Source organism: Calypte anna, chromosome 13 (assembly GCF_003957555.1).
Source record: "Calypte anna isolate BGI_N300 chromosome 13, bCalAnn1_v1.p, whole genome shotgun sequence".
Taxonomy (NCBI): domain Eukaryota; kingdom Metazoa; phylum Chordata; class Aves; order Apodiformes; family Trochilidae; genus Calypte; species Calypte anna.
In genome coordinates this window covers 2,160,218-2,175,133 of record NC_044259.1, presented here as the reverse complement: position 1 = coordinate 2,175,133, position 14,916 = coordinate 2,160,218, and the positions used below count along the sequence as shown (strand labels likewise).

The 14,916-nt window shown below is 60.5% G+C and overlaps 1 protein-coding gene and 1 long non-coding RNA gene across 2 annotated transcripts in view; one reads left to right on the top strand and one right to left on the bottom strand.

The window, feature by feature from the left end:
- The window catches only part of CXXC5 (CXXC finger protein 5), a 37,745-nt gene extending 33,783 nt beyond the window's left edge, over window positions 1-3,962 (bottom strand). The window contains exon 1 of the mRNA XM_030459361.1: window positions 3,883-3,962. The gene's annotated coding sequence lies outside the window, so the exon portion shown is untranslated. The remainder of the gene's footprint in view (window positions 1-3,882) is intronic.
- Window positions 3,963-5,970: 2,008 nt separating this feature from the next.
- Window positions 5,971-10,265, top strand: LOC115599066. The gene is made up of 3 exons (XR_003988125.1): window positions 5,971-6,022; window positions 7,111-7,253; window positions 9,868-10,265. It is a non-coding gene; the product is annotated as an uncharacterized LOC115599066 (long non-coding RNA).
- The last annotated feature ends 4,651 nt before the right edge of the window (window positions 10,266-14,916 follow it).

Genomic DNA, 14,916 nt, shown 5'->3' with positions numbered 1-14,916 from the left:
TCGCCTGCCTGGCAGGGAAACAGCCAAGCCCACACACCAGCTGCCACCAGCAGCTCCAGCCCATATCCCCACCAGGGTGGGGAGGCACCGTTTCCCCAGGATGGTGCTTCCCATCCTCCTCCACAGCCTGGTTGGGTTTCAAGAGCCCCATCCCCTTCAGGAGGGGACACCCAGTCAGGCCACCCCCCTCCCACCTCTTTGCCCCAGCTCCTTGCAGAGCTGCAGCTGCCGGGAGCAGTGGGGACAACTGGGGGCTCCAGGACCCCCCACGTTCCTAGGAGTCAAAGTCGAGTCAGGAGGGGAAAAAAAAAAAAAAAAAAACACCAACAACACAAAACCCCAACGCTTTTGAGTGCAATATTTTAGTTGAGCAATAGAGCATGAGTAAAGGAGGGAGCTTTTCGTGGTCTGCTGAGTTTAAGCTATGAGCCGAAAGTTTAACTATTAATACACTTAATCAAGAGGTTGTTCCTGCCGCCGAGGGTTGGGAAAACAAACGCGCCGGCGGGGCGAGGAAAGGCAGGGGAGAGATGGCACCCGCTGCCACCACCCCGGGGAATGTCCCTGTGGGACAGGGTTGGAGGTGGAGGGGCCGGGACCAGCCGGGGCCGGATCCAGGCTCGGCTGAGCCACAAACAGCCACGGCAGGAGGTGCTGGGGAAGGCGGCTGCGAGATCCGTGCGCTTCGGATCCAGCCTTCCTTCCAGCCCCCCAGGCAGGAGATCTGGCAGAGGGGACAATGTTGAGGAGGGGACACCACCCCGAAGTCCTACGGCATCCCCAGATCCTGGGTGAGCAGCACCTGCGCTGCCTGGAACCAGGCTGGGTGACATCCCTAGGCGAGGGACTTCCAGGGTGGGGGATCCCCAAAACCCCACCACCTGCCCCCACGGCACCTCCCCCCCCCCCCACGCCCGCCTTTGCCGCGGAGGAGGAAGAAGAGGCAGAGGCTGAATCTGGGGGCCCAGCATCCGCAGTTTCTCCCCTGCCCGCCCACCTCACGCCACGGGCAGGAGGTGCGGGCAGGCGCCTGGCAGCGCGGCGCCAGCTGCCCGCATCCCCGCCACAAAATCCATGTCAAGGACGACGCGGCCGCCTCCTGCCTTCTTCCCACCGAGGAAAGGAGGGGGTGAGGCGTGCGTGACACCCGGCACAGCCCCCGCTCCCAAAAGCAAAACCCCTCTGCCTGCACCCCCCTGGCCAGCATCCAGCCGAAAACCCCTCCCTGCCCACCAGGCCACCAAATCTCCGGACGGCGCCGGGCTGGGGGTACCGGGACCAACTTCTGAGCGCCACCGACGGGTCCTTTGTTACTTTGCTTTTGTTGTCACACGCCAGCGCGTCCCCATCGGCACCGTCATCCCGTCCCTGTGTCGTGTATGTCCCCCCCCCCCAACAAGTGCCCCCCGAGGTCAGGGCGCGACATTTGCCAGCTCGCCGGGTGGCATTGTCGCGGGGTGACGGCGGTACCGGTACCCCGGGTTTGCCGGGGCCTTTGCTGGGTGCCCGCCGGGAGCGGGAGCCACCAGGCGCGGTGACACTTTTTTTGGGTTCGAGGTTGGGCCCACGTGACGCCGCGACCGATTTTGAATTCGATGCGGTGGCAGGAGCCGCTGGCACCGCCGGGGAGGCGACAGCGGATGTCCCCGCCGGCGCTGGGTGCTGCTAACGGAGATGGTTGTACAAAGCTTTGCCGGCGAGGAATTTTAAGCAGAGAAGGACGGACAGACGGAGGGAGAAGGGTTTCCCCTTCCTCCTGATAAGCGGTATCTTTGGGGGGTCTGAGGGGGGGGGGTGTCACCACCTCGCCCCCCATACACACCTTCCCGTCTGACCCCTGGGGCTCTCACCCCCGCTGGGGATGCAGCTCAACTCCCCGGGGAGCAGCGAGGGGACGGGAGGGGAGGAGGGGCGGGGAGGAAGGTTGGGGGGGTCCGTCCCTCCGCAGCCCCAGGTGCGGCCGCGCCGCCGGCCGAGGGGCCGGAATCGGGGGGGTGGGGGGGACACACGGACAAAGCGGCACAAAGGGGCTGCTGACACAGCAAGGGCCCGTTTCCAGAGAAACAAAACTTCCGCCGGCTCCGGCCCCGCGCCCCAGGTAGCCGGGTTTGTGCATCCCCCCCCCCCCTCCCCACGCCTTCGCCTTCTCCAAAACCTGCCTTAAACCCCCTCATTCCCCGCAGCCCGTCAAACACACACACACCCCTTTCTTTAATCTTTTCCCCCCTCCCCTCTTCCCGGGGTCGCTGGCAGGAGCGGGCGGCGGGGGGTAAAGGTTGCGGGGCCGGGGTCAGGGCGCTGCCGAGGCGCACACATGTGATCCGTTATCGCAGGATGTGTGCGCAGCTTTGTTTATGCGTGGGACGCGGAGCGGGGCGGGCGGGCAGTGCGACCAACCCCCCCCCCCCTTCAGCCCCCCTCCCCTGTTATCCCCATCCCACACCCCCCCTCCCTTTCCTTCTCCTTCTCTCTCCCCGATCAATCATCCCAGCAAAGAATAAACCGACCCGAAACAAACGCGGCCCCGCGGTTGCGGGATGCGACGGAAAAAAAAAATAAATTAGTAATAATGAAAATCAAACCGGGGGCGCGGGGGGAACACACACACGACACACAAGCCCGTGGGGTAGCGATTCAGAGGAGTTTGGTGCCACAATCGCAGGGTGTAGGAACAATTCCCAAACCCCCTCCCCCCGATGGCTCCGGGGCTGGCAGCACCCGCGCCCGGCGCGCTGGGATCCAGCTGGATCTTTGGGTGTCGGGGGTGCGCGCTGGAGGTGAAGGGACTGGGGGGGGGTTGAGGAGCGGGAGGTTTGGGAATCCCATCTGACGGCCAAGCCGAGGGTGGAGGGGAATTTACTCGGGAAGTGCCGAGGTGAGGGGGGGGAATAATAAAGTTGGGTTTAGTTGTTGCACATGGCTGGGCGACGGCGAGCGGCGCCGCTCCCACGGACACCGCGGGCACCGGCGGAGGAGACCGAACGCCGCTGCAGCCCGAGGTGGGGGGGGGGAGGCGGGCACCCCGGTGGGGAGCCCGGGAGCCGAGGGGGAGGGGGGGCCGCAGCAGGCGCTGGCGCGGAGAGGGGGCTGCCCCCCCCCCGAGCCCACCCCCCCCTGCCCACCCCTCCCACGCGCGATACGCGGCGGGGGGCAGCGGCCGCCCCCGCCACCACCATTGTCACCCGGGAAACCACCGGGCGATGCCGCGGCGGCCCGGGGCGGCGGGGGGTTGGAGGGAGTTGGGGGGGGGTATGTGTGTGATCGCTCTCATCCCTCCTCCTCGGCTCCCACCGCATCCCCGCCGAGGTGCGGGGTACCGGGAACGCGAACGGGAGAGAGGGGAAGAAGGGGGTTCAGCCGCACCGAGAAAAACTTTGCTCGTTACCCCAGCGCACACACCACCCCCCCCCCGGGAAACAGCGCGGGGGGGCTGGGGTCGGCGCCGCGCAGGCAGCACCGGTCGGGCCCCGGCGCGGGCAGGCGGGCAGGCGGCCAGCTCCGCGCCCCGCCGCCGCCGCGGGCAGCCGGTAACGGCGCCGGGCTCAGCGGGGCCAGCCCCTGCCGCCCCCCGCCAAACTTTTTCTTCTCCCCCTTTCCCTTTTCTCCACCGACACCCCCCTACACACCTTCCACCCTCCACCCCAACTCCGACAACCCCCCCCCCCGCGGGCCGGCACCTACCGCCGGTCAGGGAGCCGCTGCGGGCAGCGCTACCGGGGAGCGGCGGGGGCTGCCCGGAGAAGCGAGGGGAAGGAAGGGCAGGGGAGGGGGGGGAAGCGGGGGGGAACGGGGGAGTTGGGGAGGAGGGGGCAGTCGAGCACCTGCCCGGTGCCGGGGCGACGGGAGGGGGGGGGTCCCGCCGCAGGGCCGCCGCACACCCACCTCCTCATCGCCGCTCGCTCGGGGAGTGCTCGGCCCCCGATCGCTGCACGGCGCTGCCGCCGCTGCCCGCGGCTGCCGGCAAAACCCGGACCGGACCGGACCCGCCCGCGCCGCCCGCGCGCGCCCCCCGCCGCCCCGCGCGCGCGCCGCCCGCCGCGACACTCCGGTCCCCAACGGGGGGGGGGGTGACCGACCCAACCCCGCACACCTCGCTCCCGCACCTCAGCCCCTCAGCCCGGGGTCACCGCTCTGTGACACCCCACGGACCGCCCGTCCGCCCCCACGGGTGGTACCGGGGGGTCGTCCCCTCACCACCCCCCCGGGGTCACCACGCAGTGACCCTCGTGTCTTATCTGTCCCCCCCCGGGTTGCCATCGCGGTGTGCCCCTCCCTGCAATATGTCCCGTCCACCCCATGGGCGTCACCCCGCTGTGGTCCCCCCGTGTCCCATCAGCACCAGTAAAACGTCACCACCCTACCTACCCCACGGGTGTCACCACTCTGTGCCCCACCATGTGACACCCACCTCGTGGGTGGTATTGGGGTGTGACACCCCACTGCCTCCCATGTCCTACCTGCCCTCCACAGGTGTCACCCTGCTGGGAAACCCATCTTACCCCCACGGGTGTCAGCATGGCATGCCCCCCCATGTCCCACTCATCCCACTGCAGTCCCCCCACGGATGTCACCCCACTATATGCACTCATCCCCAATGTGCTGTCACCCTAGTGTCCCCCTTCATCCCTCTGTGGGGTGTCACCCTTCAGGGTCTCCCCCCAAACCCCTCTGTCCCAGGGGTGACATCCCTGTCTGCATCCCCATGCCCTGTGTCCCCAGCTGAAAGGTGTCCCCAGAGTGTTCCCCATCCCTCTGTCCCCCTCCCACGGGGTGTGGCAGCAGGGGGTTCAGATGCAGGGGTCACCCTCGGGTGCCTGGGGTGCAAAGAAGGGGACCCCCAGGGTTCAGACCCTCCCCCATGCCACCACCACCTCCCTGGTCCCCATGCTGGGGTGTGGAGATGAAACCCCTCGAATAAACAGTAAATAATCGATGGCACCGCCAAGTCCCCCTGTGGGAGGGGACAAATTCCCCCGAGGTTTGTCCCCCACGGGGAGGGGAGGGAACTTGCTTGGCCCAGAAGTTTCCTGGTCAACTTTTTGGCAGAATATTTTGGTTTGGGGGCAAAGGAGAGGAGGGGGGCGGATTCTTTTTTTTCTTGCCTTTGAGGGGTGGGCACTGAAAACTTAGAAGTTTTTTATTTAAGGAAAAACAAAAGGGTTAGACCCCCACTCCCCATCCAAGAGCAGCTTTCCAGGGACAAACAGACCAAAAAAACCCCAAACACCCACCCCCCACCCTGATTCCCACAGCCTTTTCCGTTGCCAGCAAAATACCCAAAACCTCCCGAAAAGCAGCAACCCTGACAAAAATGAAACTGGGTTTGTGTTGCTGTTGATTTTCTTCCTTTTTTTTTTTTTCCTTTTTTTTTTTTTTTTTTCACAGGAATGTGAAATCTCTTCCCACCCTGCTCCCGCCTCGAAATGAAACAAAAAATGTAAGATTTGGGGCTGAGGAGGGGGGGGGGTGAGGCGTGTGGATGGGCTCTTTATTTGTTCCACATCTCCTTGGTTCTGCTCCTCTCACAGATTTAGCCACTGGGATTTTGAAAGGTGGGCACTGGGACCATGGGCTGCCCCCCCTAAAATCCCCCTCCTGGGGGTCAGTGGGACACACACACACACACACACACTTGCCCAGGTCCCCTTGGGGCACCCCATGTCCCCACACCCTGGCTGGCATTGCCACCAGTCCCCTCAGCTGCTCTGCTGTCCCTCTGCAGTGTGCTCCTCACCTCCTGCCTCCCCCATCCAGCCTCTCACCCCCCCAGAAAAGCAGTGGAAGACCCTCGTGGGTGTCACCAGTGACACAGGAGCAGGGACAGCATCCCATCAGCATCCTACCCCAGCCTGGTGACACAGCCATGCTGCCCAGCAGATGACACATTCTCCCCCAGCTGGGCTTCACCCAGGGTGTTTTGTTTTCCTTTTTTTTTTTTTTTTTTTTTCCCCTATTTTTGAAGGACCTGATGGACCCCCTGATGCCACCACGAGATTCCACGTGCTGATGTCTCCCATGCAAGGTCTGCAGTGGTGGCACCTGGAGTTTGCCACCCACCCAAGCTCCTCTCCCGGCCAAGGTGGGATTTCACCATTGAAAAACTTAGGGGAAGGAAAATCACCTTTCTTGAGGGCTGATGTCCTCTAAGAAAGGGGAAACTGAGGCACAGAGCCAAGCAGGGACTTGTGGTGACAGCAAAGCTGGGGCTACAGCAAACCCCCAGGCTCCCCAAGCTGGTACCACTTGCCCAGCTGCACCCCAGGGAGGACGAGGTCCCCCCGGTCCCCCAAACTGCCACATCTCCATGGCAAAGGGACAAGAGTGACCTCCTGGGGACAGAGCCCTCTATCCTACTGGAGACATTTCCTACAGAGTGCTGGGGGCTTGGGGGAGGGACAGGGGGATGGAGAGCAAAGGGGACAGGGATGGAAGGGGGCAGGGACAGGGATGGAGGATTGCAGGGTGGAGGAAAATGGGGCAAGGAGAGAGGGCGAGGGGACAGGGATGGAGGGTGAAAGGGACAGGGACAGAAGGGAAGGTGGGAAGGTTTGGGGGGGGTGACATGGGACACGAGGGTGATGCTGGGCACCCTGGGTGGCAGCTGGGTGTTGTGGGATAGCAGCTGGAGGGCTGCCAGGGCTGTAGGAGAGGGAGATGCATCCCAACAAACAGCCTCTGGAGCACCAGTGCACTCCCAAATATCCAACCCCCCCCCAGCCTCAGCAGTGCCATGTAAGTGGGTTACAGAGCTGGCACCTGCCTGTCAGCTCCTCCACTTTGGGTGGGGGCAGCTTCTGGTGCAGGAGAGCCAGAGCCTGTGCCAGGAGCCTCAGACCTTGTTGCCATCCAGGATTTGGGGAAGGGGAAGGGGGGGACTGGATGTCAAGGCTCTTGAAATGAGCTTCCCCACAAAACCACCCCGAGCTGGGATGGAGGATCCTGGTGGGATCTAGCACTGGGAAGCTGGACCAGCTCCTCCAGATGCTCCATCAAGAGACCCCCCCTGACCCTGACAAGTTGGGGTCATGCTTGCACAAAACCTTTTTTTGTTTGTTTGTTTGTTTTTTAAGAACCCAATTTGCTCCCCCTTGTCTCTTCCCGGTGCTGCAGAGCTCAGCTGGAGCCATCAACATCTTTTGGGTGCTGACTACCCCGTGCCCAGGGTTGGGGTCACCCACCAGGGTGCTCAGCCAGCTGCCCCATGGACACAGATGAGCCCAGAGGACATGGCACCCACTTATCCCACAGATGAGGTGGGACAAGAGCCACAATCCCAGAGGACACAGCACCCACTTATCCCCTGGAGGAGGTGGGACAAGAGCCACAATCCCAGAGGACACAGCACCCACTTATCCCACGGATGAGGTGGGACAAGAGCCACAAGCCCAGAGGACACAGCACCCACTTTTCCCCTGGAGGAGGTGGGACAAGAGCCACCAGACTCCCCGAGCAGCACATAGCCCTTGCCAGCCCCCACCACCCATTAATTGATCCTCTGTCCCTGTTAATTTTTAACCCCAGCTGTCTCCCACACGGCGGGCACTGCCCCCACGTCCCTGGGGACCTTCCACAGCCACTGGGTGACACCGGGACCCTTCCTGCGAGGGGCAGGGGGGGACACAGCCCCCGTGGCAGGATAATTCGCGTCTCTTGTGGGGAACCCGAGGGGGTGAGGGGAGTGGGGGGCTGCGGTCCCGTTTGTCCCCTGCGTTCTGCAGACGGCAGCAGGAGCTGCCCGGGAATGTCCTGGCAGGAGGGACCCGGGCCTCAAAGCAAACAGAGGCGGTGGCGTGGCCGGCAGGAGGGCAGGAAGCGGCTTTCCCTCTGCCCTCTCCCACCCCGGCGCGGGGGGAGCGCGGCGTGGAGAGCCGGCAGGGCTCGGCAAGAGGTGGCGGGGCCGGACCCCCAGAAATCGGCCCTTTTGGGGGATGCTGTCGGGGTGCCAAGGAGCGAGGTGTCCCGGCCACCACCACGCAGCTTCTGATGGGAGAAAGGAGAGAGGGTGCCACGGGGCTGGGGAACGGGTGGGTGGGCTGGGTGCCAGGACCGGCAGCGTTACCACCTCCGGAGACCCTGAGGGCTGTGTTGGGATTTTTATTTTTTTTTTATTTTTGGGGGGGGTGGGTGGTTTGTGTTTTGGTTTTTTGTTTGTTTGTTTGTTTTTTTCGTGTGGGTTGTTTTTTGGGGTATTTTTTTTGGGGGGGGGGGTTGGATTTTTTTAATTTTTAATTTTTTTTTTTAAACTGGGGATTCGCCTGGAATCCAAACGCCCACGTGGTCCAAAATAGCCTGGCTCCAACATCCGGAGCGCCCTGGAAAAGCCATCTGCCTGCACAGGCAGGGCCGGCAGCCGCGGGGCTGGGGCACGGCTCGGATCCCTCCCCAGTGGTGGCTCCCGCTGACGGGGTCTGCTCCTGGGGGGAGTTGGGGAAGCGTCACCCAAACCCCACCAATGGAAAGGGACAGGCAGGGGACACCGATCCTGGGTTATGTGAAGGCAGGAGCTTTCCCAGCACCCGCAGATTGTTGGCTCAACCCGAGCTGCTGGGGTCTGGGAAGGCACCAGTGACACGAAAGCAGCCGTTCTCAGCCCTGGGTGGGTGTGGAGACGTGGAGCAAGTCAGGTTCTGTGGGGAAATCATTCCTGCTCTCCTCATGTCCTGTCTCCTGTGCTGTCACCTCAAACCCTGTCCCATGGAGGGACAGGATCCCTCAGCCTGAGAGGGCTCAGGGTTGAGGGGACACCTGCTCCGCGTGGTCCCTCCTCTCAAATCCCCTCCATGGGATAGGGTTTCCCAACCCCCTTCTTGCCTGCAGCAGCTGGCCAGCCAAAAAGCAAACACTGATGGGTCAGGGCAACCACCAGTATAAAAAGACATGCAAATGAGATTATTTCCCTGGGAAATATCAGAAGTCACTTATGGCAAGAGCTAATCTGGGAATGCCTGAGCCAGAACTTGGGGACAACCAACCATGCAAACTCCGCTGGCCTCCCCCTCACCCATGGGGGTGAGCCAGGACCTCACCTTCTGCCCAGCACAGCAACCCCCTGGCTGCCTGCACCCCAGGTCCTGCCTGCACCCCTTCCTGGCAGAGAGGCAGCTGGGATCTGGGGTTCTGAAGACCATGGTGAGTCTCATCTGAGCACGTTTGTGCTTCACCAGAGCCCATGGAGCTTGCAGAGTAAGACCTGGTTAATGGCAGCATCCCTTGGGCCAGCAGCCAGCGAGCTCCATGGGCACAGGAGAAGAAGATCTCTGGGTTGCCTTAAGCAGGGGCCTATCCCCATTTTTCAGGGAACTCTTTGCACCAGGGCAGGGCCCAGTTTGGGGGAGCTGGCCCACCAGGAGCCCTGGGAGCAGAGCCCTTTGCCAGTGAGGATTCCAGCTCTGAAGCACTGAACCTCTCAGGAGCTCCAGAAATATCATGACCTCAGAGCAGAGATGAACCCCAAGGGTTATGGGGCTCCCCATTAAAGTCCTCATCATCCATCAATCACTTCCCTCTAGAGGTAGGTTGTGACCTCATGGTCACAAAGCCTCTGAGATGCCTCCTGGACACATCTCCCCCCCATTTCACATTCCCTCTTCCCAGCAATGCTGCTGCAGCTTGGCCTGGACCAGGGAGCCAGGGAAATGAGCAGAAAGGATTCTCAGGTGCCACCTTCTCCACTTGTGTTGGTCTCCTTTGCCCATCCCCACCGCCTTAGACCTGAGGAGCAATAATCCCCTGAGTGTGACACTGCAGCAGTGCCCCAGCCCCACCTCACTCCTCTCTGCTCCCATTTCCCACCCCTGGAAGGTGTCAGCAGCAAGGTGTGATCGATGTTATTGAAAGAAGCTGACAGCTCTGATTCTTTGGGTGTAGGAAGCTGTCCCTCCCTTGGTCACCTAAACACCTCATCCATCATCCAGGCTGATGCCACCCCTGCACTGAGCTGCAGCCTGTAATGGATTGGAAGATGTCAAAAGGACCCATTATGCCACCCAGATGGCTCTCCCACCAGAAAGGGAGCTGAAAGGCTGAGCAGCAACTTCATGTCCCTCACATCACATCCTCAGCCACCTAAAAATCCTCCCAGATACCTCTCCTTGCTTCAGCTTCAAGAGACCCTTCCTGCACCAAGTTCTTGGGCAAGCTGTGATGTCCAAAGGTCCAAATGGAGTGTTTTGGGAGACACTTTGTGAAGCCACCTGAAAAGAAGGAGCAGTGGGATGCTTCCCTGTTGTTCCTGCTGTCAGAGAAGCCACCTCTGCACCACAAAGCCCCCTGTGAACAGCCTGGGAACACAGGACCTTCCTGGGGACCCAGCCAGCAGCTCCTTCCCTTCCCACCACCCCACTGTGCTGCTTCCCTCCTCTGATGGTCTCCTGGTACCCACCTATTTCCCATGCTTACAAAGGACCTCTGCAGCTCCCCAGGGATGCCTGGCATCACCGGAGACAACTCCATCGGTGGGTGAAGAAGAACTAGGCCTGCAGCTCCAACTTGAAGCTCCATTTCTTCCAGGGCCAACACAACCCAAGAAATCAAGGCAAAGAGCCAGCCTAGAGTTGGATGGGAACAGACCACCATCTCCTTACCTAGGAAGACCAACTGGACTTGTCAAGAGGAAAGAAATTCATCTACATCTCACACATATGGTCTCATCCTAATGGATATGTATGAGCAGAAGGGAAGAAGAATAACCTTCTGGTGAGGCTAAGGGCTTGGCAGTTGAGATTTCACGATGCTATTCTCAGCGCTGTCCACACCTTGCTCCAAAGCCTTGAAAAACTCTTTCTGTGTCCCCAGGCCTCACGTTTCCATCTGGAAACGTGTCCAATACCTACCTGACACTGGCTGTGAAGGAGAGAGGAGGGACGGATGCCTGAGATGTGTCTCCCTTCTTAGGTGACTCTTTTTTTCCACTTAAAAACAGCAAGGAGGAGAGAGGGGAAGCATGAAGAAAGAGCCACCAGGCTCCTCTGAGAAAGCTCCAGCACTGCTTCAGGCTGCCTGGAAAATTCCAACCTCAGTGGAAAGAGGGAAAACGCCCTTCCCCAGGAGCCTGGGGCAGCCCAACGTGTCACCTCTGATACCCAGGGATGAGATGGAAGCCCAGAGCCTGATTCCATCTTGATGACCCAGCCCAGGGTGCATCCTGGGCTTCGATGCCTTCCAGGAGGGATGCCTGGACATGCATGGCCCACGCTGGAGGGAGCACCCAGGACCATCCAGAGGTTTCCAGCCAGGCAGGAGGCAAAGGGCTGCTGGTGGGAACCCATCATTTATCAGCAAAGCTGCTCCTAGAAGCATCCGGTTGCCTGCTTGAGGAGGACACTGCCTGCTGCTGGGACCTGCACCAACCACTGGGTTTGCCCGAGGTGCTCCAGGGCATGAGGTGCCCCAGGGGATGAGGATCTCCTGGTGCCCTGAGGTGTGCCAGGGGGTGAGATGTTCCAGGGGATGAGATGCTCAAGGTACCCTGAAGTGCTCCAGGGGATGAAGTGCTCCTCCAGGTGCTTCAGGGGATCAGATGCTCTGGGTACTTCAGGGGATGAGATGCTCTAGGCATCCCGAAGTGCTCCAGGGGATGAAGTGCTCCAGGTGCCCCAAGGTGTCCCAGGTGCCCTGAGATCCTCCAGGCACCCACAGCCTGAGGCCAAGCTGGAGCTGAGGTATTTCACCAGCTTCCCAAGGGCAGATGAGATCTCTCCTCACCACTTCCCATTGCTGGGAGAGGCAGTATCCAGCTGTGCCCATGCTGGGTGCCATCACCCACCTCCAGCACAGCACTGGGGGGTCCCAGCCCCATGATCCCCACAGCCCTACGGGTGGGACAAGGATGTGCCTCCTCATCCTGCCTCCTCCAGCCCCCGTGCTCCTCTGATCCACTGTGGGCTGGGACCCCACTCCCCGGGTAGCTGCCAGCACCAGCTCCCTCCTCCATCTTCTCCTCCTCCATCTCCTCCTCCCACGGGGCATTTCTGCAGGAGCCCCAGCCCTGAGAAGAGAGCACAGAGCAGCCACAGCAGCCATAAATCCTTCCCTGCAGCCCAGGGCTCTGCCAAACTCTCCCTTCCACCCAAATTTATGGAAAAGCAGCTCCCTGCCAGCTGAGAGCAGCAGAGAGGGGGAAGAGGAGGTGCTGGGTGCAGAAAAGATTCCTGCAGCGTCCTCTGCCACCCTCCCTCCTCTTCTTTGGGGTCCCGAGGATGGCCACATCCCTGAATAACCCCAGCACCCAACTTGCCTCCCCCGGGACCCCCCCCAAACTCCCCTAGGAGCACCCAAAGCCACAGATACGGACACAGAGTCTCGAAACAAGGTGACAGGTCCAGATGCCACCAACACATCCCCCCCTCCTTGTGTCACCCCCTTTCCCTCTGTGCCCCCCAGGGCTGGCGGGGGGAGGGGATGGGGGGAAGGGGAAGGGGTCGGGAGGCAGAGGCTGAGAGTCCCCGGGGATTTCATCGCGGTCGCAAAGGTCACCCCCGAGCCAGCCCCTTCCTGCGCTGCCCCGGCAGAGGCAGAGCTGAGAGCAGACCCCACTGTTTGCATTTCCTGACGGCCTCCTGCTGAAATTTGCCCTCTCAATGGTGCATTAATGCCGGCTCCTGCATCTCATTACTCCTCGAGGCAAAAAAATGGCACAGAGAAAACAAAATAATAATAAAAAATTAATTTAAAAAATCCCCCTCAACTCGCCCGGGCGAGCACGGCCACCAGATCACAGGGCTACAAGCCCAGTCCTGCCAGTAGCCCCGTGGCTGCAGAAATCCCATCCCCAAAACCTTCCCTCTTCCTTTCCTTTACCCCACGCCCCTTCCCAGGGTCCCACTCGTTCCCCCCACCCCAAAAGCCGCGGGGCTTTGGAGCATCTTCACTTCAGGTCCTTGCACGGGGCAGGGAACTCCTTCCCCTTCTTGCCCAAATCCACCTTGGCTGCTGTGCCTTTTGGGAGCAACCTGGACACCAATTTCTGGGCCTGAGGTTTGGAGTAAAGCTCTTGGAAACTCCTCTGGGCTGAACACCAGGGAGGAAGCAAGAGCAAGGGGGTGGAGGGATCAGGCAGGAGGGAACCTCCTGGATGCTTGGGATGGCCAGGGTAAAGCTTGGCTGCTGGCCATGCTGTCAGCAAATGGTTTTGGGGGGGAGTTTTGGGGTCTCCAGCATCCCAATGGCCAGAACCCTCAGGTTATTGCCCCCTCTGTGTTCCAAGCCAAGGGCACAGGGATGAAGCCACATGGAGGAAAGCACCCTGGCAGCATCACATCCCCTTCTGGGGCCTTCAGAGCCTCAAACCTTTGGGTCTTCACCCTCTTAGACTTCAAATCCCCCGTCAGCAGACTGTGCTACCTCTCCATCCCTCCCTTGTTTGCAGCTCCTGAAGCTCTCATCCCTGGCTAAGGTGGGAAAATGTGGCTGTCTGAACCCCCAAATGTGGTTTCCTGTGGCTCCCCAAGCCCCAAAAAACCAACCCCAACCATGAGCTCTCCAGTTCCTCCATGACTCTGTTTGAAAGCCCTTGGACAGAGATCCCCCCCAAGCCCTTCCTCTCAGCAGCCTCACTCTGTCCCCCAAGCCAGGCAGGGCCATTTGTCACCCCCTGGGGTGTCATGGGGGGGTCCCTCCCTGCATTGTTTCCAAATGCCCGGCCTGAAATTCCCATTTGCTGTCTCCAGCCTGGTTTCCATCTGCAGCCCCCCTGCCTGGGCAGCCCTGCCCTGCCTTTCCCTGCCTTTCCTGGCTGTAAAAACAACCGGGGCAGTGGAAATATTTCGGAAACACCTTTTACAGTTCTCTAGACAGGGCCACCATTAACCCCTGAAGGAACTGGAAAAACAGTTTCATTCCAGGCAATTTTTTTTTCACAGGAAAAGGTTGATTTTGGTGCCATTTTTCCTGCGGGTGACTTCAGCAGAGATCCTTTGGACTTCGCCATCATTTCCTCCCCTCATGGAGCTCCAAGACCTGGGGTTTGGGAATGAGCTGGATCAAATGTTTTCCTCCAGCTCCACATTCACCTTTCAGTTCCTCTGGAATTCTCTGTCAAACTGTCCCTGGTTTGCTGGGCTGTTGGGCTGCTCCGTGGTGGCTCAGACACGGGAGCCCCACTGAAACCCAGCCCCTCCACCCTCCCTCTGGATATTTTTGAAGGCACCTCCAGAGCATTAGGTCACAGTGACTAAAATAGCAGATTCCTGTCTGAAACAGGGGGTGAGCACATTTTGTCCAGCCCTTTCTCAGGTCCCAAGCACCCAAGCTCCTCATTCGCAGCCTCCTGGCCAGCAGCACTGTCACTAGTGTCACCAGGGACACCCAACCAGGTGCCAGGGCCACCCAACTGTGGGATATCTCGTTTTCAAGAGTACTTCTTGAGTGCCCAGGTTGCCCAGAGGAGATTTAGATGAGAGCTTAAGAAGAAATTCTTTGGGGTGAGGGTGCTGAGCCCCTGGGTGCCCCAAGAAGCTGTGGCTGCCCCATCCCTGGCAGTGTTGAAGGTTGGATGGGGCTTGGAGCCCCCTGGGCTGGGGGAGGTGTCCCTGACCATGGCAGGGGGGTTGGAACTGAATGAACTTTAAGGTCCCTTACAACAAAAAACATTCTATGATTCTTCCCCATTTCACACCCCCACCTGATCAGGATGTGACCACCCCCAGAATCCAGGCACTCTGGGACTGGGGGGACACAACCCTCTGCAGAGGAGCAAACAGGAGGGTTTGGGGTTCAGACCCCCCCCTGGGGAGGTCCTGGGGATCCTTCTGCTCAACACAAACCCCAGAGCTGATGTCTGCAAGGGGTGGAACCATCTCCTGGTGCTGCTCTGCCCTCCCGAGTGCTCCCAACCCCTCAGCTGCTCCTGGAGACGGCAGCGCCAGGACGTGACATTCCCTGGGTTTTATCTTTACACATGGGCAGTTCTCAACAAGC